The 23,973-nt window shown below is 42.3% G+C and overlaps 1 long non-coding RNA gene across 1 annotated transcript in view; it reads right to left on the reverse strand.

Moving 5' to 3' along the window:
- Window positions 1–13,002: 13,002 nt before the first annotated feature.
- Window positions 13,003–23,973, reverse strand: part of LOC120996928 — a 34,101-nt gene continuing 23,130 nt past the window's right edge. Inside the window, exon 2 of the long non-coding RNA XR_005777983.1 lies at window positions 13,003–13,088. This is a non-coding gene — a long non-coding RNA (uncharacterized LOC120996928). The remainder of the gene's footprint in view (window positions 13,089–23,973) is intronic.

A 23,973-nucleotide genomic window follows, 5' to 3' on the forward strand; every position in this document is an offset into this window, starting at 1 on the left:
TTCTTCCAGTGAGGATATCCAAGTTCTCCATATGTTATTAAATCTATCCCTAGCATCAGGCCATATGGCATCCATTTTTTCATAGATCATAATCTTAATATAATGTTGTTTACTGCCTAAGTAGATAGGGTTGAAGACCTTCATTTATGTGCTGTGGATTCTCAGACACTGTGATAATTTCAAATAAAGTATGTACATCAAACATCTTGAGGTTTGTGCCTAAGGGCTCATGCACACGAGCATAAGCGATTCGTGCCCATGCTGCAGACCGCAAATAGCGGTCCGCAATATATGAGCACTGGCTGTGTGCACTCCGTGGTGAAGACCCATAGACTTGAATGGGTCCACGATCTGAAAGATATGGTCAAAGATATAACATGTTCTATCTTTTTGCGTTTCTGAGGCATGGATCAGAGGTCCAGCATCTAGTAGTGCTTTGATCCATGTATCCGTTCTGCATAAGATAGGTAAAGTTCTATCTAGCGGATTGCGGACCCATTCAAGTCAATGGCTCCACATCATGGAGTGCACATGGCCAGTGTCCGTATATTGCAGACCGGCTGTTTACAGTCCGCAATACGGGCACTGAACCCTTACACTCATGTTCATGAGCTCTAAGAGATATACCAGTACTGCCCCACTAAATACATTAGGACTCATGCACATATCTGCTTTTTCAAGGATTGCACACTGACCCAATCACTGCTATGGGGCCATCCTTACATCTGTGTTTTTCACGGATCCATGTGCCCAATCCTCAAATCTCATCACCAGTCCTATTCCTGTCCATATGCAAATAGCCCTTTCTATTGATGACAGTGTGGAAAAAATACAGAACGCACACAGAAGTGTTTCTGCAGATTGATAATCAAATACAGCGCTAAAGATTATTCAAGGTACCTGCACCCACATCATGTTGAGTTACACCTATTCCGTCATAGCCACAGAAGCTGAGGAGATCCTTCACGATAAGATCACTATTCCACATGGGGCCAAATATATACCAACTTGATAGTAATACAAAGAAAAAATGTGGGTGATTGAGTCAGCACAACCCTGTATGTGGTGCACATCACTATGGCGAAATACATATACAAACGCAAAATACAAATGTGATAGCACTCTGCAACCAGCATTCTGCCCTGCCTCTATGCTGGATGAGGCATTGGTGTACATTTTGGCCAAAGTGTAATAAGCCACTCACCACGTCAAGGTCGCCTCTATTGAGTGGTCCCTAACACTAGTTCCTACCTGTTTATGGGCCATGATAGCCACACAAAGTCCAGGGAATGCAGGTCAGCATGCACGCCAAGCACACTCTGCTTTTAACCCCGTCCGGTGCCATTACAGCTTTCATCGGATCCAGGGATGTAAGTACCAACATGCATGCTGAGCCCACCATATACTTCTCCTGGAGCCAAATGGCTACTGGTAGGTACTATATATGTATTTTGCGTTTGATAGTAATACAACCAATGTAAGTGACACCTCCTTTGCTTTTCATTGGTAGGCATGCTAATAATAGGTGCTTGCCTTCTGCTGTACTTGGTCACTCTCCACTTCTTGCATAAAACACTCTTTAGAGGGGTGAATGTCTTTCCAATAATTGGGAATTATGAAATTCATTAGTTTTAGTCCCATACCTACTGGGGTCTGTTCTGCTGCATAAGCTGTTCATATGGTATGCCCACCTCGGATTCTTTACTGCCTAGTAGAAAAGTATTACAGAACTCATCTCATTTATTAGGCCTCATGTACACGATCGTTGTTTTGGTCCGCATCCGAGCCGCTTGGATGAGGACCCATTCACTTCAATGGGGCCACAAAAGATGCGGACAGAACTCCGTGTGCTGTCCGCATCTATTGCTCCGTTCCGTGGTGCACAAAAAAAGAAATATAACCTGTCCTATTCTTGTCCGTTTTGCGGACAATAGGCAGTTATATCAATGGCTGTCCGTGCCGTTACGCATCCGTGTTTTGCGGATGCGCAATTTGCGGACCGGCCGTGTGCTTGAGGCCTTAGTCTGATATTTACAAAAAAATTTGCCTAGAACATGACTACTTAACTTCTCTAATGACTCTTGAAACCTTGCACTGAAAGGACCTCCTGGAAACAATTAGTTAAAGGGGTTATCCCATCATAATAATCACTGTTAAATCTGTTAATGATTTGACAGTGATCATTTTTGTAAATATACTTTATTAACAAATTCCCACCGATTAGGAGAAAATTCATCCCCACTTACCTTATTGTTGTGACTCGGTCTCCCCTGGTTACGACCACCGCTCTTCCGCAAAATCCCGATGGTCGCGCTTGCCCAGAAGACTTCTTCTTTTCTCCAGGCCGGGCCACTCGCTGTCCTGAACGCGCACGCTGTCGCGCATGCGCGACGGTGACTTCTTCCCGGCCAGAATAGTACAGAGCTGCAAACGCGCACGCCGGCTCTGTACTATACTGGCCAGAAATAAGTCACATTGCGCATGCGCGGCAGCGTGCGCGTTCAGTCCAGCGCGCGGCCCGGCCGGGAGAAGACTTCAATCAAGATGAAGCCCGCCCCCAGCCAGAATCCAGGAAGTGAACGCGCGGTGGCAGCAGGTAAGTATGAAACTGCTAAGTGGGATAACCCCTTTAAGCTTTTAAAATAAATTTCATGGCAGATGCTGCCCTTTGTAGTGCCACGCAGAGTCTGTAAATTACTGATGCTATTGCCCTAAATAACGTTTAATGCTATACTGCCAGGGTTTTAACGTATTGTTATACTCGCTTTTTATTTGGCACAGCAATGTCATAACACAGTTAGCCCGCTGATAACTCCACTTCTACCAGGAGGACGTTCCATGTGAGCAGCCACTGAGAACCTCTTGTTCCTGTAGAAGAGTTTGGCATTGAGGAGGAGCCCACCCTGCAGAGGCAATGGCTAACAGATTGATTCAGCTGGAACAGAAGGATGACGTGTGGTCCCTGTACACTAACACTACATACTGGTTAATACTAACCAATGAGTTTGAAAGCTCTTTAACCCCTTGAACAGCAATTTTTTTTTCCGTTTATCTTCCGTCTTTACAGAGCCATAACTTTTACATTTTTCAGTTCACATAGCCATATGAGGGCTTGTTTTTGAGGGGGAAGGTCTCCTTTCTAATGCCACCATTTCATATGGCATACAATGTAGTGGGAAGCAGGGAACAAAAATTCAAATGGGGTGGAATTAGAAAAAAAAAAACGCAATTCCTCCACATTGTCACATTTTGTCCCTTTGGTGTTGCCTATGTGGCAAAACTGACCTGTGCCCTTCATTCTCTGGGTCAATATGATAACACAGATACCACATTTAGATACTTATTTTTGCGTTAAATTAATACTGAAAAAAAAATGAAAACTTTGAAAAGCTGTCATGAGACACAAACATGAGCGTAGAATGTCAGTGCACATGCTCGAGTCTCACAGCGGCTACGAGGATGGAACACTACAGCCATGAATATATACTGTGCAAAAGCAGATCACAGGATGCGGAGACTACATTAGAACACTGAAGGGGAGTGTGCACAGCTGGCAGGAGGGGGTTTGGGAGTGGAGCCATTTGTTTAATGCCATTTAGAGGGGCCAACGCTGACAAAACAGTGCACAGATACAGGAGCAGCAACCCCCTTCGAAAAAATGCGCAGAAACACTGTGGCAAAAACTTACAGAAGATAACAGGAGCAGAGACATTAACCACCTAACTGTTTTCCCCGAGTCCAGCTCGGGCAGTGGGAAAAGTAGCTAACTGTTCTGCCCGAGCTGGGCTCGGGGAGAAAATAGAGGGGGGAGGGCTGCTTTAGATGCTGCTATCTCCTGAATGGTAGCAGCTAGAAACATGCAACTGGTCTTGTTTGAAAGCTGACATTCTAGGATTGACAGCATTAGCCCAAGCAACAGAGGAGAAATCACTGTTAGAAACCGAGTCGGGAATAATCGTGGGTAAAATCTGTTTTTACTTTCACTTTCAGCAGCATTCACAGCATCATGATTTCTATCAGTAATATCTTCCCCTGTACTGAATGTATCGCTGTCATTCTGGTATTGTCGTGAAAGCTTGGAATGCCAGATTTCAATCAATGCCCATCTCTCTAGCTGCTACCAAACCAGAGATATGAGCAGCCCCCCCCCCCCCTCCTTTTCAGTCTGGAGGAGAATGAGGGAGCAGCTGCAGAGCCGATAGGCTGCAGGAGGAGAGAAAAAAAATTGTAAAAAATATATAGAAATGTGGTATTATCATCAATGTACTGACCCACATAATAAAATTTCTTTATTTTTACCACACAGTGATCACCGTTAAAAAATTCCACAAAATTATGTGAAAATTGCAGGGTTTTTTTCTTTCCCCCTAAAAATAAAATAAAAAAGTTATTTAATACACTATATAACCCAAAATGGTTCCTAAAAAAAAGTACAACTAAATAAAACAAAATTTAGAAGAAAAAATTAAAACGTTATGACTGCTAGAACACAGAGGGGGGAAATATTATTGGTCCTTAAAGGGAACCTGTCACCTCCTAAACACATGTACACCCCCTCAGGGTAGTCCGCAGTGTGATACTAATCCTTTTCATCCTGCAGTCTGATGCTGCATAAGGTCAGAAAATGATCTTTTATCCTCCGTCCGCGCTAATTTGCATGTCAGCTTGAAGTCAAGGGGCAGCGGCCTACCTGCTTCAAGTCAAGGTAACCACGCCCCCTCTTGCCTTTCAGTGACAGCCCACAATTAGACTCTTTCCGAAGTCTCCTGACATGGGATCGCGCAGTAAAACAGATGCACGGTGATGTCAGTGCAGGTCCTGCTGAATGAACATAGAAGGTTCTTCTTAACCCTCAATGGACATTTTACTTAGCATTCAGTATTAAAGAATGCTATTATTTTCCATTATAACCATATAATAATGAAAATAATAAAATCTACAGAACACCGAACCCAAACCCGAACTTCAGTGAAGAAGTCTGGGTACCAACATTCAGTTTTTTATCACGCGCATGCAAAACGCATTAAAACGCTTTGCACTTGTGCAGAAAAAAACTGAAAAACGCAATGCTTTTGCAGACAAATTAAAGGGAGTCTGTCACCAGCATTACACTTTTTTAACCCTTCCCACAGCTCCCTAGCATGCTTACAGTTAATAAAAATGTTACCTCTGGCATCAATCCTGGACTTATAAAGATCATTTTTGAGGGTTCTATAAGATATGCAAATGAGGGCTCGCAAGTGCCCAGGGCGGCGTTACTCTCTTAGGTGCCCTGCTTGCTCAGCCTTCTCATTGTGTCCTTCCTACCCTCTGCCCGCCCATCCTTTCCCTCTGACCGCCTTTGTACTAACTTGTTATGCTGCCGATATCACAGTAACTATTGCGCATGCGCCGGCTAACGACGCGAAAATCGTCGTCGTTAGCCGGCGCATGAACAATAGTTACTGTGATGCCGTACAAGGAATGGGCATCGCAGTGCGCATGCGCCGGCCAAATGAATGAGTGTGTCGGCGCGGGATATCGGCAGCATAACAAGTTAGTACAAAGGCGGTCAGAGGGAAAGGATGGGCGGGCAGAGGGTATGAAGGGGCGGGGGGACGCAATGAGAAGGCTGAGCAAGCAGGGCACCTAAGAGAGTAACGCCGCCCTGGGCACTATGTAACTAGTCATTTTACGGCTTTCTTTATCCAATACTCTTGGAAGCTGACATTACTGTGGAATGAAACTGGATTCACGTGTGGAAATCGATAGCTTTCCGGTGCTTCACTTTGAAACAAACCTTCACACCAGGTTGTTAGTAATACATAGGAGAGGCTGCAGACATTCTCATATGGCTTTCTATTTATTAATCTATATAAGTGGTTATAAATATACAGTAGCATAATAAACATTTTCAAAATATGCATGTTTATTAAGATATTGAACAAATAGCAGTCCCTATTTCCTTTATCATAATTCAGCCAGAAGACTCTGGACAGGTCATCAGTATCTGATCAGTGGAGGTCCAACAACTGGGACCCCCACCGATCAGCTGTTTGAGAAGCTGATTGAAGTGAATGGGGCTGAGTAAGATACAAAGCACAGATGCTACACAATCTGCGGCGTTGTGCGCAGTAAGCTGTGAGGAGGCCGGTGCCTTCTCAAACAGCTGATCGGCAGGGGTCCCGGATGTTCGACCCCAACCGATCAGATACTGATGACCTATCCTGAGAATATGTCATCAGTATCAAAATCACAAAAAAAACCTTTAAAGAGTATTTGTCACTACAAAAAAATTTGCAGGCCGCATTTTATAGAGCAGGAGTGGGGGGGAAAAACGCTATAAATTATATATTTTGAATCTCTGCTTCTTCTGACTTCAGTTATATATGAGGGAGGCGTTATTAGTGATTGATAGCATTCTCTGTGTAAGTGTGTATACATACATAGCTGTCAGTCACTGATAGCTGTAGGCGTTATCAGTGATTGATAGCATTCTCTGTCTAAGTGTGCATACATAAATAGCGGTCAGACACTGATAGCTGTACACGGGGGAGGTGTTATCAGTGATTGATAGCATTCTCTGTCTAAGTGTGCATACATAAATAGAGGTCAGACACTGATAGCTGTACACGGGGGAGGTGTTATCAGTGATTGATAGCATTCTCTGTGTAAGTGTGTATACATAGATAGCTGTCAGTCACTGATAGCTGTACATGGGGGGAGGTGTTATCAGTGATTGATAGCATTCTCTGTGTAAGTGTGTATACATACATAGCTGTCAGTCACTGATAGCTGTACATGGGGGGAGGTGTTATCAGTGATTGATAGCATTCTCTGTGTAAGGCAGGGGTGGGGAACCTCCGGCCCGTGGCCATATGCCGCCCCCCTGCCAGAACATATTGTGAAAATGCTAATGACTGCTTCGCCATCTGTGGCTGGAGAGGCACATTTATTTTTTTTAAATGTCTTATCTGAGGCTAGGAAGGGTCTGATCTGAGGCTTGGGAGGGTCTGATGAGCGTCTGATCTGAGGCTGATGTAGGCTGGGGGTGTCTGATAGGAGGCTGATGGAGATGGAGGGCAGATCTGAGGCTGAGAAAGGTACAAAGGCAGGGACAGTTGCGAAGAAAGAGGCAGGGAGAGTGAAAGCTGGGTAAACCCCTCTGGAATGAGCTTGGCTGCCATTAATGCCAAATAAAGAATTAAATATGTAACATTTTGAAATTAAAAATTAGACTATGTGTGGTCAAAATGGCACCTGTACTATATGTAATATATACAGTTGTGTTCAAAATAATAGTCAGACATCACTAACCTGATCAATTACTGTTTTTGGTAGAAATGATATTTCTACATGGCAAATAATTTACTAGCAGGTGTAGTAGATTAATAGAAACCAAACATCATGACATGCATGCTGCTGATTCTCTGTAATTCAATCACTTATTGAAAGGGGAATGTTCAAAATAATAGCAGTGTGGAGTTCAATGAGTGAAATCATGCATTCTTTAAAAAAAACAGTTGGCAATTATTGCCCTTTTTTAAGGAAGGAAGGCAGCAAATGTTGTACATGCTGCTTACAGTGCATTTCTCTCTGAAATTGAGGAAAATGGGTCGTTCCAGACATTGTTCAGAAGAACAGCGTACCTTGATTAAAAAGTTGATTGAAGAGGGAAAAACATAAAGAAGTGCAGAAAATCATAGGCTGCTCAGCAAAAATGATCGCAAATGCTTTAAAATGGCAACCAAAACGTGAAAGACGTGGAAGAAAGCGAAAAACTACCATTCGAATGGATAGAAGAATAGCCAAAATGGCAAGGACTCAGCCAACAATTAGCTCCAGGAAGATCAAAGAAGGTCTAAAGTTACCTGTGAGTACTGTTACAATTAGAAGACACCTATGTGAAGCCAAGCTATCTGCAGTGAAGTCCCACTGTTGAAGTCCCACTGTTGAAAAAAAGACATGTGCTGAAGAGGTTACAATTTGCCAAAGAGCACACTGACTGGCCTAAAGAGACATTTTGTAGACTGATGAAAGTAAGATTGTTCTTTTTGGGTCTAGTGGCCAGAGACTGTTTGTCAGACGACCCCCAAACACTGAATTCAAGCCACAGTACACTGTGAAGACAGGGAAGCATGGTGGCACAAGCATCATGATATGCGGATGTTTCTCATACTATGGTGTTGGGCCTATTTATCGCATACCAGGGATCATGGATCAGTTTGAATACATCAGAATACTTGAAGAGGTCATGCTTCCTTAAGCCTCATTCACACGTCAGTGTTTCACGGATGTGTGCTGTACGTCTTCTCCGGACAGCACACATCCCCATTCATTTGAATGTGTGCATTCACACATCAGTGTTTTAGCACGGTCCGTATTCTCGGATCCCTCACACCCATTATAGTCAATGTCCGTGAAAACCACGGATGGTTCACGGATCAATAAGAAGAGATGCTTTGAAAATAATTTTTTAGCTGTTCAGTGTCAGTGAAACATGGATGCAACACGGACAGCAAAAAAAACAGACACACGGATCCTTCACTGACCACCTGGTCACGGATTTGAGCACGGACACGAACGTGTGAATGAGGTTTTATGCTGAAGAGGAAATGCCATTGAAATGGGTGTTCCAACAAGACAACGACCCCAAACACACCAGTAAACGTGCAACATCTTGGTTCCAGACCAACAAGATTGACATTATGGAGTGGGCATCCCAATCCCCGGATCTTAATCCAATAGAAAACTTGTGGGGTGACATAAAAAAAATGCAGTTTAAGGCAAAACCAAGAAATAGAGAAGAACTGTGGAATGCAGTCCAATCATCCTGGGCTTGAATACCTGTTCACAGGTGCCAGAAGTTGGTTGACTCCATGCAGCACAGATGTACAGCAGTTCTCAGAAACATTGGTTATACAACTAAATATTAGTTAAGGCCTCTTTCACACTTGCGTTGTCCGGATCCGGCTTGTACTCCATTTGCCGGAATTACACAAGAGAACTGAAAGCATTCGAAGACTGATCCGTCTTCAAAATGCGTTCAGTGTTACTATGGCAGCCAGGACGCTATTAAAGTCCTGGCTGCCATAGTAGTAGTGGGGAGCGGGGGAGCAGTATACTTACCGTCCGTGCGGCTCCCGGGGCGCTCCAGAATGACGTCAGAGCGCCCCATGCGCATGGATGACGTGTCCATGCGATCACGTCATCCATGAGCGTGGGGCGCCCTGACGTCACTCTGGAGCGCCCGGGGAGCCGCACGGACGGTAAGTATACTGCTCCCCCGCTCCCCACTACACTTTACCATGGCTGCCAGGACTTTAGCGTCTTGGCAGCCATGGTAACTATTCAGAAAAAGCTAAACGTCGGATCCGATAATGCGCCGAAACGACTTTTAGTTTAAGGCCGGATCCGGATTAATGCCTTTCAATGCTGCTGCGGTATTTTCTCCGGCCAAAAAACGTTCCGGTCCGGAACTGAAGACATCCTGAACGGATTTCTCTCCATTCAGGATGCATTAGGATAAAACTGATCAGGATTCTTCCGGCATAGAGCCCCGACGACGGAAGAAAAGAACGCAAGTGTGAAAGAGCCCTTAGTGATTTAAAGGAAAACAAAATCTTCAAACATTTTTCAATTTATATAGTGAATGTTTGAGTTTGTAAAGAAGAATACAAACACTGCTATTTTTTTTGAACAGTCTAATATTCATTTTTCTTCAATTCTTTTTTTTAGAGTAACAACACAAATTTGATACATTTTTCTCTTTATGTCTTGATTTGGAATAGAATGTGTAGTGTTCCCAATGCATTTGTGTGTATGGAAATAAAAGCTATTAGAAGGATTTTGAGCTTTAATCACTTTTTTAAACCCACTGCTATTATTTTGAACACAACTGTAATGCAGGCACCATTTTGTGCTGCAAAAATACAGCACTCTAGCTTTTATTTTTTTTTATTGAAGAATAATTTCTGAAACTTACCCCTCAGTCAATTATATGTTTGACCAAATACAGCAGTCAAATGTTTAAGTTGCGAATTTTGTATGATACATAAAACAGTATAGTAATAGAGATGAGGGGCACTCCGTATAAGGGAACAGGAGGCGGTGGTGAAGGATTAAAATTTAATTAAAAATAGCACACTAATACATCAAATGGTCATAAATACAAACGTATTATCATATCCCAATAAAATAAAATAAATCAATGAGAGCAGGGCCCTAGAATAACCAGATAATGATAAAAGTTCAGTATAGATAGACCCTGTCAGGGGAGGGGAAAACTCAGAGATATTGCTGAAAACTTGCCATTTGGCTACCTTGCCCAACTTGCCCCTGACCTTTACAGTAATTTAAAATATCAACGTTTATTACCGCGATATTAAAACGTGGTAATACTGAAAGGGTGTTCAGATTAAATGCATTTCCTACAGTGGGTGCAGCTAGGAATAGCAGGTGTGCACTACCTGTATAATCCCTATTCTGCTGCAAATAATGCTTGTTTGGCTCACAAATCAGTTCACTTCACTGACTAGGTAAATATGTAGCTAGCATCAGTGTGGCACTTAAAACCTAACCACTGCCGCCCGCCCACCCCCCAACAACATGTTTCGCTAGCTACACTGGCTTCATCAGGGGGAACGTTACAAGGAGTCATTTCTTTTTTTTTTGTTTGTTTCAAAGCCCCCTTGAAGTGAATGGTTCTGCACACGGACTTGGAAAAAAATATTTGTGTGTGCATAAGCCCTAAGTGTATATACATAGATAGTTGTCATTCACTGATCGTTGTACCCAGAGGAGATGTTAGTGATTGATAGCATTCTTCGTGCGAGTGTGTATACATAGATAGATGTCAGTCACTGATAGCTGTACACAGGAGAGGTGTTATCAGTGATTGATGGCATTCCCTGTATGTGTATACACTGTTACAAAGATAGCTGTCAGTCACTGATAGTTGTACTCAGAGGAGGTATCATCACTGATTGATAGCATTCTCTGTGTAAGGCCTCCTGCACATGACTGTAGGTGTCCCGTTACCGCATATGCGGATCCGCAATACACAGGCACCATTCAGTGTACATTCCGCATCACGGATGCGGACCCATTGACTTGAATGGGTCCACAAATCCGGAGATATGGAACACTACAGAGTGCTTCCATGGGGTTCCATTCCGCAAAAAGAGAGAACTTGCTCTATCATTTTGCGGAACGGCAGATGCCGACCCATTCAAGTTGAATGGGTCTGGATCCGTCCCGGCGGCCGCACAGAGGTGCAAATTGCGGTCCCCAATGCACAGAACAGAACTAATATGTTCGTGTGCAGGAGGCCTAAGTGAGTGTATAGAGATAGCTGTCAGTCACTGATAGTTGTACACAGAGCAGGCGTTATTAGTGATAGATAGAATTCTCTGTGTAAAACTTATATTCGATGAAGCAAATATAGTGCCGAATGTCGTTAATGTGAATTCAATTGGAGGAGCCTCGTGAGATGTAGGAAGTATGAGCAATTAAAGGACAAGAAAGGAATTGCTCATTTCTTACCAATTGTGATTATTTTTTTTCCGGCTGAAACATTATCGTTCCTTGGTCACAGATCCATTTAAAGATCTCATAGAGATGGTCCACCATTCCACGAGTAAGCATCTTTACATGTAATATACAGTGGTACCTCTGTAGCGAATTAACGAGCGAAAGTACGAACAACAGCGCTCTATGCAATAAGCATATTTTTGGTTGCTTACAAGCTGCAACATTTTTGATCTATAATCGTTATCTGCAAGACATCTAAGTGTATACATAGATAGCCGTCAGTCACTGATAGCGGTTAGTGTGGACAGACAAATATAGAAAGATCAAATATTTAATGTACTGTATAAATTACAAGCTTTATTGAATCTTTCCCCTCAAAACTATATCGATCTGCTTAGCTGCTCCTGGCTGAAGAGTGCATTGCATTTTGTGGTGGCAGGTCCTCTGCTTTGTCCACCTTGCAACCCTTTTTTTCTTTCCCTGATAGAAAATTCTAAAAGATTAAAACAAAAAAATTGCTTTATCTTGATTAAGAATATCCTACTATTTTGTGTGTACAGTATCCAGAACCATGTATCTCCATTTGTCTCCTTGTTAAAATGTGTTTGGGTGTGCTGAGCAGTGAAGCTGTTGTGAAAAGGACGTGACTGGTTCCTGGCCAGAATTGACGGGCTGGAAAACTGTCCACTGCCATAAATATTCATTGAAAGGTTTGCATATAAATTTATCAAATGCTTTTTGCCAATATGGGGCTTCAAAATAAATAAATACAAATCTTTGTCACGTTATTTTTGTGACTTACTTTGGGCTCGCCTATTTCCTGAAAAGGGGCATTGGCTCCTGCAGCTATATAAATTTACTAGAGTTGACATCAGAAAGTGGCATAAGTTAGAGCTCAAATAAAAGTCAGCCAGACATGCGCTTAATTTATTAAGAGGCCTATGTCTCCTTTGATATAGAGTAAACTTCAAAAACATGAAGTATTAAAACAAAAACATATATATCGGTGCAGACAATTAATGAGTAACAAGGTGATAAAAAACTGAAGAAGTGATGTCTAGAGGCGTTCAGTTCACTTCCAGTCGGTTGCTATCCAAGGCAGACAGCGTAAACAGCCTTCTCCCAGCTTTCTGTATTCCACAGCTGAGAGTGTAGGATGTTTACATCATCTGTCACTCAGAAGGAAAGTACATCAGCTGCTGGACATGACATCTGCCTGCAAAATGTACACCACCAGCATAAACAGACACAATATAAACGATAAATGACAAGATTTAACATCCCAACGGCCAAGTGATACGCCAAAAGTGTTTACGGAACAGTTTCCCTTCCAAATTTGCTATAGAACATCGGCACCCCCCACCATACACTTCCTCTCAAACTAAACCTCTGTTCTTGAGTAACTAAGAACACGCAGAGCACAAAAGTTTATAAGAACTTGTTGGACCAGGGGCTCCCAAAGAAAAAAAAAACTGCATTATCCTGGTCATCTAACCCACAGCAGACACTTCAATATATTTCAGAAACTCCTCTTGACATCTTCCAGCTTTTTCTTTTGACAAAACACACTCTTCACACTAAAAATAGAACAAAACAAAAAAAATCAAACAAACATTATTTGACATAAAACTACATTCAATATGATGGATGTGGGTTTCAATCTTAAAAGGGAACGTGTCATGCCCTATTGTTTAAATCACTTTTTATGTTAAGCAGATTTTTCTAGAAGTTTTGACAATTTGTTTTCATTTTTCTAGTCACTGTATTAAAAAATAAAATTATATATATATATATATATATATATATATATATATATATATATATATAATATAATAAAATCCTGTAGTTTTCACACTGGCTACGAAGCCGAATAATATGTTGGGACTTCCTGTTCAGGTAACTTTTCAGGCAGAATTATGATGACAGATAGCATCTCTGTATAGATAAGCTGTGGTATCATCTATTGTGAATGGTGGACCCAGTGTCAGCCATTCCTTCCTGAACTCTGCAGAGGTCACATAAGATCTCCAATAGAGGTCTATAGGGTCCCCTGCTGTCCATTGGGTGTATGGCTCATGTGGCTGCCCGCACAGAACAGGAAGTCATGACATTTGATTTAAAGAATAGGTCATTTTCTGATGTCACAACTTTTGTCTTTGTATTTTTTTGTTTTTCTCCCCGCATTCTAAGAGGATTACGGTGAGACCAAATTTGAATAGTTTAATTTTTTATATTTTTTTTATGGTGAAAAACAAAATAAAGTTTGCATTGCTATTTTCTGGCACCTATAATTCTTATTATATTTTTACACAGGAACTTTTAGTCCCCTTAACATGCGATCTGCTGATTGCTTGTCTGAGAATACTATTGCAGTCTGAGTCACGAGAGGTCTGGAAACTTCCACAAGGCCCCAGACTGTCATAGCAGCCAATTGAAGACCTGCAGTGTCACCACTGGTGCTCCAATTGGAAGGCAGACAGAGTCCCATCCCTCTAACCCTACTGATAACACGATCACTACTGACAGCAGCATTGGGGGGGGGGGGGGGGGGGGTAAATGACTAGCATCAGTGTAATTGTGGCTGGGTGCCAGCTGTAATATACAGCCGTCACCCACTATGTATGCAGCAAGCTCAGCATGTGTGCCTGCTCCATACATGCTGATCATGCACGCGATTTTAAGCTTAAAATTTATTGATCCCCTGGCGCTCCCTGTCGGATTGTGACTGGATCCCTGCTGCCGTCCACTTCCTGTTAATGCAGCAGGAAATGGCTGGGAATGGGGCTCAGCCTATCACCACTGCAGCGATGCCCCATCTCAGTCTGTGATTGACTAAAGGGTATTTCCAGCAATTTCCTGGTTTGTCAAGTTGTCACAAGGAAGTAGAGAGGAGCAGAAACCAGGCATTGTCAGAATGCTAGCTCCGGGGATCAGCAAGGGGAGTATAAGCTATTGTTTTTTTACCATTTCATGGCCATCTCATATATTTCCGTTAATAGGTTAAGCCTTTAAAGAAATTAGTTTAAGGAATAAATAGTAGAAAGGCATCATAACGGCATAAGCAAGTAGCAAGAAAGACACCATCATGTAAGAATTGGGACTTTTTACATCTATTGCCTTATTTTAAATTAGAAACATTTTAACAGGACCTATCAAGACTGAACGTGTTCACTCAGGGTTATGCGCCCGTTGCACAATGCCCTACTTGTGCTTCCCTTTTCTGCTATTGATTTTTTTAGGTCATTAGGCTGTAATATTGAATTTGGCAAAAATATTGCACCCTCTAAACTAAAACATTTACAGAATATGTCCCTGCATTTTACCTTACAATAAGTACAAGAGTTGCCACCATTAAATGTTACTGTAATATAATACAGCAGGAAAAACTGATTACTTTAGTCTTTTACTTTCCGTCGCAAAAATAAATAGAATTAATAATAATAATAATCTCCAGTTATGAGCTATACCTTTATCATCATTACAGTGGCACCCCCTGGTGTTTAATCTGTACATCTTTGTGCATGTCCACCTATGGAGCTGGATGGACATGGTCACATATGCTCAGTTCTATCCTTTAACTGTGACCAGCTGTATCTGTTAGAAGCTGTGACAGGTACAGGGAAAGAGCTGCAGCAGAAGGGACATGTCCCATGAGAAAGGACGCATACCTTGAGCTACCAGCTGAGGAGGATCTAGCAGAGCAACTGGAACAATGAATGGGGAGATCTCTGGACCCATGTGAGGACTGGTTTTGTTAGAGATAGTACGGTACTATACGAGCTCTGATGATACTTTTTCACATCAATCATGGGATAACCCATTTAAATCTCTTATGACAGTAAACAAGTAACTGATAACTACACTTTTAAAAGTGGTGGCCTAGCCAGTAAAAATATTTTTGAAAGGGTCAGAATGACTTTAAAAAAACTTTTTAAAAAGTAATACCTTACCTGTGCCTGCTCCACTGCTTCTCAGGTCTACTTCTTGGCCCTGCTTAACACAGGAGTCGAGAGGGACCAGGATGTAGAAGTCAGCAGTGACCGGAGAAGCAGCGGCAGATTGGCGATGAGTGAATGACAACCCTTTAAAATTATGATATTTACATATTATGGGGATGCTCTTAATTCTTATATGAACATTGTCTTACAGCTCCGAGTCTGATCTGGCTCTTCTAACTCTTGGCCTCATAGAGTTTGTATGTTCTTGCATGGGTTTACTTCTGGGTTTCTCAGAAATTTCCCATACTGTATATGTATACCTGAGACAAAACTGGAGACAAGGATGCAATATTCTGCCCCTGTATAAAGAACAGATCGAGGTCTGATAAAGTAAACCCTCAAATGGGGCATATATGCTGGCTAAGGTAATCTAAAAGTGAAGACGTAATAAATGTTACAAACAGGAAGAAAAAGAAAATTCCTGGTAATCAGATTTATAAAAAAAAAAACAAAACAAAAAAAAAAACACCACACACACACACACACAGTAATCTACAAACATCATTTTATTGATGTGGAGCACAATGCATGTGGTATCATCACACCCAGAAAATTCCCCAGATGCTTACACAGATCAGAAATATTACTTCATGGGAGAGGAATGATGCATGGAATATGCCACAGAAGTAGCTTAATATAGGACTGAAATGTAACACTATACAGAACAAGAACTGTACAGAGATGCAGGTACAGCGGCCAGAAGGGTTCTGTACTTTCCCAGCAGTGAAAGAGCGGAGCCTCCAAGGACCAGCTAGAGTTGAAGTCTGCTATTTTTTTTTATTTCTATTGTGTAGGGACAGGGATAAGAAATGTTTTTCTAATACACTTTTAGATTTTGTACATTTCTAGGAGAAAAAGAAAATGCTCTGAAGTGTCCCTTAGCAGTTTCTAAAATGACTGTTGCTAAGGAATATCCATCTTCACAGTGCAGATCTATGAAGACGCTGGGCTCACTGCTGCCTCATATACATCCATAACAATGACCAGGTGTAATACATATATGCTGTATTTTTCACTTCATAAGATGCACGTTTTCAGTGCATCTCATAAAGCAAATACTTGTGGAAGCGCTCACTAGTATGCAGTCAGCGCAAGGCGTTGGCACTTGCTGTACTCGCCACTCTTCTCTGGCCCTGCACAGCATCAGCACATAGTGCGTCACGTATAACCCGATCATACGCTGTCAGCAATCACCAAATTACATTTTTAGGGATGTATATGAGGGAGCAGTGAGCCCACTGCAAAGGAAAACAGAATAGAGAAAAAGAAACATCTGATTTTAGTTTGCGGCTAAGGGTCTCTCGTGGGTGCAGGAAGTTTTGTCGAAAGAACTTTAAGACAACTAAAAATAAGTTCTTCACTATTTATCACAGGATTATCTCTATAAGCAGTGATGGGTAACCTCTGGCACCCCAGCTGTGGTGAAACTACAACTCCCAGCATGCTCCATTTATTTTGATGGACTTCTGAGAACAGCCAAGCAAGTGTACATCTTGGGGGTTGTAGTTTTACCACAGCTGGAGTGCCAGAGGTTAGCCGTCACAGGTATAGGGTGATACATTCCATAAATTTAGACTGTACAGTACTTCAAACTTTTATTTTTTACAAAATCACTGTTCCTTTAGGGTTTTTTTGCGATTTGACAGCAGGAATAACCTAGTCTGCTGCCCTATTCTCTTCTGTACTGGCCACAATGACAAACTGATCATATACTTTAAAATGTTCTATGTACTTTCTACAGCAGAACCAATAAAAAGGTAAAAAATTTACCATTTTCCCCATACAGACTACAATATGGATGTTGAAGAACAGACAGATCCGGAGAAGTACCGAGGTCTGAATAACGTGCATTGATCACTACAATTCAGCAACTGTTTGGGCAAATCTAAGTTCCAAATATGTTGTTATTTAGGCAGCTCACTAACTGGGTGATACTATATGCTGGCAGTACCACCATTGGATATATGCACATCCTTTCCAGGTTACTAAGCACTCGCTGAATTCACTTTAGTGTCTTACATTCTTCTTCTTCGTGGTCCGACAACCCCTTTACGTTTACACTCTCTTTTATAGCAAGCCATCATTTGAATAAAAGTCACAACAGGTTGGAAACAGAAGACTGAAGCTACAACATCCATTCCTCGGTGGTCTGCTGGAGAGCCGCCGAAGAATGAACAGCCTTCTTATCCAACTGATAAACGTCATAGCCACATACTGGAAGAGGTCCAAAAACAGCTTTGCACAGAGGATGTAGCGTTTGTGAATGCAAATAATCTAGAATGAGAGCTTTTACAGCCATTAGCCCATTTCCTTCATTACAAGGGAGTCTCCCAAATGACTCCATGACCGAGCAGCTAGCGCATAGATTGTTCTGGGTCATGTTTACAGAAGCAACGTGGGAGAGAAGACAAACCAGCTTGATCAACAGAAACAATGCCGTCCTCAACAAGAACCTACCCGGCTCCACCACATGGCAGCATTTCATTACTTGCTCAGCAGGTTTACTTTTTGGATGGATTTCTGCTTCTTGTTGATTCTTCTGCCTCGGTAAAAAGCTATGCTACATATAAATCACCCATTTGTATTAGACTACAGTAGCACATTTTATGATCCAACGACAAAACTGCCCATGCAGGCTGTGTGCAACCGATGGCGTAATGATAACCTTTATTCATATAGCGCCGCCATAATCTGTAGCGCTTTACGATTCACAGGGTGCGTGTACAAATCATAATTATCACAGGCCAACTGAAACACTAGGAATGTGGGCCCTGCTCGCAAGAGCTTACATTCTATGAAGAAGTAGGGGCGACACAAAAAGTAAAACGGATTGCACCACTTTAGAAAACAGTCCTCTTTGTACTAAATACAGTAGTGCAGACGGAGCTGCATGAGCTAATGGCACAGTGTGGGGACTACTGTTGGGTGATGGAGTTCATTTCTGAAGGATGAAGGGCAAGGGGTAAACAGGGAAGAGACAGTTAAGGGAACATATGCCTGCCCAAGAAGATGTGGTTTTAAGGCACACTTAAAAGGAGGTTGGGAATTAACCTGGTTGTCCATGGCAGAAATGAGAGAATATATGTAAGGAGGTGCAGCACCGAGGAGAACTTAGTGGGTGAGGAGGAGGAACATGAACTGGAGATATTCTTGAGGTGCAGACAACAGCGTCCAAGACTGAATATGCGAAGCAACAAAGATCCGAGTCAAACATAACCTGAAGACAGCGGGCATGCTGCCCAGGAGGACCTTAAAAAAAGGGGGGGGGGGGGGGAATTGGATGCAGACCGAAACTACGTTGGTGCATGAGGCCTAATGCAGATAGGGCTGTCAATCACCCTGTGTTGGCAGGGTACTTAAAACTCCTTTTATCCTAGGAGTTCATGAAGAGTTAGGTCTCATTCACACGAACGTGTGCTGCCCATTGCCGTATTGCGGACCGCATTTGATGAACGGAAGCACGGAGCGGAACACTACGGAGTGCATCAAGGCGTTCCGTGCCTCTGCACCGCAAAAAGTTAGAACTTGCTCTATCTTTTTGCGGAACGGACAGATCGTGGACCCATTCAAGTGAAGGGTCTGAGATCCCCATGCGGCACCCGTGCATTGCGGACCGCAAATTGCAGTCCACAGCATGGGCTTCACACGGTCGAGAATAAAAAAAAATAAAAATAAAAAAAGGCATTGGCTCTTCTACGAATAGAGTCCGATTTACATCACTGGAGCATGCAGATAAACCTTAGCACTTGTAACCCTCAGCACAGCATGCGGTTACACTTCATTGACATAGGACATTGTGTAACTTATTTACAAGCTAATCTCACTTTTATAAGTGCATCAGTCACTTCTGTTACATGGTATACTGAACACATAAAACCAGAAATCACCATATCATATGGGGGGGGGATTGGGAAAACAAAAAATAATTACCAGTAAGTGTACTGTTAAGCAATTTTACACAGAAAAAAGATAAAATAAAAATATATAGAGGGTGGAACCTATTCACTGGTTATTGAAGCAATATAGAATGAGAAAACCTATTAAAAAGTTAGGCCGCACTGCATTCATTTTGGAGAGCAAAATCTTGGAAGCCAAGAAGGAATTTTGAGAGCACTACTGCCCTTGATGAAGACATGGAATGTCAAAATGAATGTTCTCTTATAGCCAAGATGTTAATCCATTGGAGACGCACACTACTTTTTGCCTCTCCAGCTATCTTATATCTACAGTACCACTCTGCCAAGTTATGAACGCAGCTACTAAAAGAAAAAAAAAAAGCCCCGACATTCTTACTGTATAGTCGACATTCCAGCACGATGTAATCGTACACCAAGAAATGTGACAAGCTTATGCTTTGTAGCAACCATAAAGGCACACAGACAAAAACAGGAGAAAACGGAGATCTACCGGAAGGAAAATACATAAATTCAGCTATACAACCATGCCAAAACACACCGCACAACATGCTGCCATGCAGCTTTTCTATGCATGTCCATAAAGAGCACATGCAACTACAATTAATGGCAGAGGGGGGCTGCCATGCTCAAATCCCCCCCATCCAATGTGTCAGAACCAAGAGCTGATGTGTAAGGGAGGCTCCTTCTCTGGCAGACCCAGCGCTTCCATATCTTACATTATTGGCCATTCATTTGAATGGCTGGCATATAATTCTATATTCCCTCTTACTTAGGGCTCATGCAAACGACCGTATTTTCTTTCCATGCCCGATCCATTTTTTTTTGCGGCCCATATGCGGAACCATTCATTTCAATGGTTCCGCAAAAACAAAAACACACACACACGGAGGTTATTCCGTTTCCATATGTCCGTATTTCCGTTCCGCAAAAAATGTGTCCTATTATTGTCTGCATTACAGACAAGGATAGGACTGTTCTATTAGGGGCCAGCTGTTCCATTCCGCAAAATACAGAATGCACACGGACTCATCCGTATTTTTTCCGCAAACTACATACAGTCGTGTGCATACCCCTTAGGGCTCATTCAGACGGCCGTATGCTGTCCGCAAAAACATGGACGCTTTTTGGCGGATTAGATGTGGACCCATTCACTTCCATGGGGCCCTTATCTTCTGTTCTACGGCTCTGCAAAACAAATAAAAAAAAAACATGTCCTATACTTGTCAGTGAAAATCAGGATGTGGCCCGATTGAAGTCTATGGGTCCGCAAAAATGTATACACACAGTTGCAAGAAAAAGTATGTGAACCCTTTGGAATGATATTGATTTCTGCACAAATTGGTCATAAAATGTGATCTGATCTTCATCTAAGTCACAAAAATAGACAATCACAGTCTGCTTAAACTAATAACACACAAAGAATTAAATGTTACCATGTTTTTATTGAACACATGTAAACATTCACAGTGCAGGTGGAAAAAGTATGTGAACCCCTAGACTAATGACATCTCCAAGAGCTAATTGGAGTGAGGTGTCAGCCAACTGAAGTCCAATCAATGAGATGAGGTGTTGGTTACAGCTGCCCTGCCCTATAAAAAACACACACCAGTTCTGGGTTTGCTTTTCACAAGAAGCATTGCCTGATGTGAATGATGCCTTGCACAAAAGAGCTCTCAGAAGACCTACGATTAAGAATTGTTCACTTACATAAAGCTGGAAAGGATTATAAAAGTATCTCCAAAAGCCTTGCTGTTCATCAGTCCACGGTAAGACAAATGGTCTATAAATGGAGAAAGTTCAGCACTGCTGATACTCTCCCTAGAGTGGCAGTCCTGTAAAGATGACTGCAAGAGCACAGCGCAGACTGCTCAATGAGGTAAAGAAGAATCCTAGAGTGTCAGCTAAAGACTTACAAAAGTCTCTGGCATATTCTAACATCCCTGTTCGCGAATCTAAGATACGTAAAACACTAAACACGAATGGATTTCATGGGAGGATACCACAGAGGAAGCCACTGCTATCCAAAACAAACATTGCTGCACGTTTACAGTTTGCACAAGAGCACCTGGATGTTCCACAGCTGTACTGGCAAAATATTCTGTGGACAGATGAAACCAAAAGTTGAGTTGAGTTGTTTGGAAGAAACACACAACACTATGTGTGGAGAAAAAGAGGCACAGCACACCAACATCAAAACCTCATCCCAACTGTGAAGTTTATCAAGACATTTTGCAGGAGAACTTATGGCCATCTGTCCACCAGCTGAAGCTCAATAGAAGTAAATCAACAACAGAATGGGTTAAACAGATGAAAATATGCCTTCTGGAGTGGCCCAGTCAGAGTCCTGACCTCAACCCGATTGAGATGCTGTGGCATGACCTCAAGAAAGCGATACACACCAGACATCCCAAGAATATTGCTGAACTGAAACAGTTCTGTAAAGAGGAATGGTCAAGAATTACTCCTGACCGTTGTGCACGTCTGATCTGCAACTACAGGAAACGTTTGGTTGAAGTTATTGCTGCCAAAGGAGGTTCAACCAGTTATTAAATCCAAGGGTTCACATACTTTTTCCACCTGCACTGTGAATGTTTACATGGTGTGTTCAATAAAAACATGGTAACATTTAATTCTTTGTGTGTTATTAGTTTAAGCAGACTGTGATTGTCTATTGTTGTGACTTAGGCTACTTTCACACAAGCGTTCGGAGCGGATCCGTCTGATGTTTCATCAGACGGATCCGCTCCGATAATGCAGACGTTTGCATCCGTTCAGTCAGAAAGTAGCCTGAGCGGATCCGTTCAGACTTTACATTGAAAGTCAATGGGGAACGGATCCGCTTGAAGATTGAGCCATATGGTGTCATCTTCAAGCGGATCCGTCCCCATTGACTTCCATTATGTCTGGACGGATCCGCTCGCCTCCGCACGGCCAGGCGGACACCCGAACGCTGCAAGCAGCGTTCAGGTGTCCGCTCACTGAGCGGAGCGGAGGCTGAGCGCTGGCAGGCGGATGCATTCTCAGTGGATCCGCCTCCACTGAGAATGCATTAGGGCCAGACGGATGCGTTCGGGGCCGCTCGTGAGCCCCTTCAAACGGAGCGCACGAGCGGACAACCGAACGCTCGTGTGAAAGTAGCCTTAGATGAAGATCAGATCACATTTCATGACCAATTTGTGCAGAAATCCATCACACACACAAACTGGCTAAATATCAGCCAGCCTTGTAGGTGAAGCCATCTGGTAAATGGCGATTTGATTTTGCAGTATACTTCGGTACAACATTTTTGCAGCTAGGTTCCATCACAATACCAATGACAAAAAAAGACCAGGTTCATGAACTTTATAAAGATTGTGCAACACAGCAGCAATATACAATCGGAAGATAAAAATGGGCTCCCATGCTTTGATATCATTGAGAAATTCTTGAAGCCAATGGCAGTTGGCAGCTGCAAACATCCGACTGAAAGCCCATCGACTTCTTCACAGCTTCCAGTCGAGGATGTTTACAGTCGCTCACTGTCAACAGCAAATGACCTGATGAGTTTTTATCAAGCAGATTTTTGCTCATTTTATTGGATTACCAGAGAAATGCCAATTGGCACATGGATATTAAGGTGCCCATACACCTTCAACAGCTGTCGACTGAATGGTTGTTTGGCCAACAGCTGTTCTTCCTGACTCACCCATACACAGCTTTGTTCGGTGGAGTGTGCATGCGTTTTCATTGGGGAGAAAGAAGAAAGCCGCAAACAGACAAATCGGGTGTTAAAATTCAAAGCACCCAATAATTCTCCCCCCCCAACATCATCTGTCGGGGGAGAGTCAGGAGCTCTACATACAGGTTATACGGTTAATCAGTTCCACCAAAAATGGAAGGTTCGACAGACATTAATATGGTGGCTTTTACTACTTACAATCCTCCGATATAGACCGTTTACAGAATACCAAGAGAAAAGATCTTTACTCATGGCAAAATTGGAATCCATAAAAATAGTGGACAAGGTCATACTGCCAAATACATTAAAGAGCAATGAGAAATCAAATAGTCTATGGATCAAGTCATGAGAAGAACAAAGCAAACTTTATCAAAGCTGAGCAACCCTACATTCCAGACATTCCTCACACTTGGCATCAGTATAAAACTTCATCGACTATTTAACAGAGCAAATACTAGACATTTCATAGCATCTAATGAATGTGTCAAGGAAAAAAAATAAAAGAAAAAGAAAAGACTTGCAGACGCAAAGAGGAGCTCACGTTGTGGTTCCTTTCAATAGAAACCCCAGCAGCAGCATTCAATGTGTTCAGCACATGCCAGAAACGACAGGTATGCTTTTACACGTCAAATCCTTCTCATTATATACAGCTACGCAAGCAAAATTCAAATGCTTACATAAGAAAGCCAAGGAATATTGATACCAATCTTAGGGTACTTTCACACTAGCGTTATTCTTTTCCGGCATTGAGTTCAGTCCTAGGGGCTCTATACCGGAAAAGAACTGATTAGGTATATCCCCATGCATTCTGAATGGAGAGTAATCTGTT

Source organism: Bufo bufo, chromosome 4 (assembly GCF_905171765.1).
Source record: "Bufo bufo chromosome 4, aBufBuf1.1, whole genome shotgun sequence".
Taxonomy (NCBI): domain Eukaryota; kingdom Metazoa; phylum Chordata; class Amphibia; order Anura; family Bufonidae; genus Bufo; species Bufo bufo.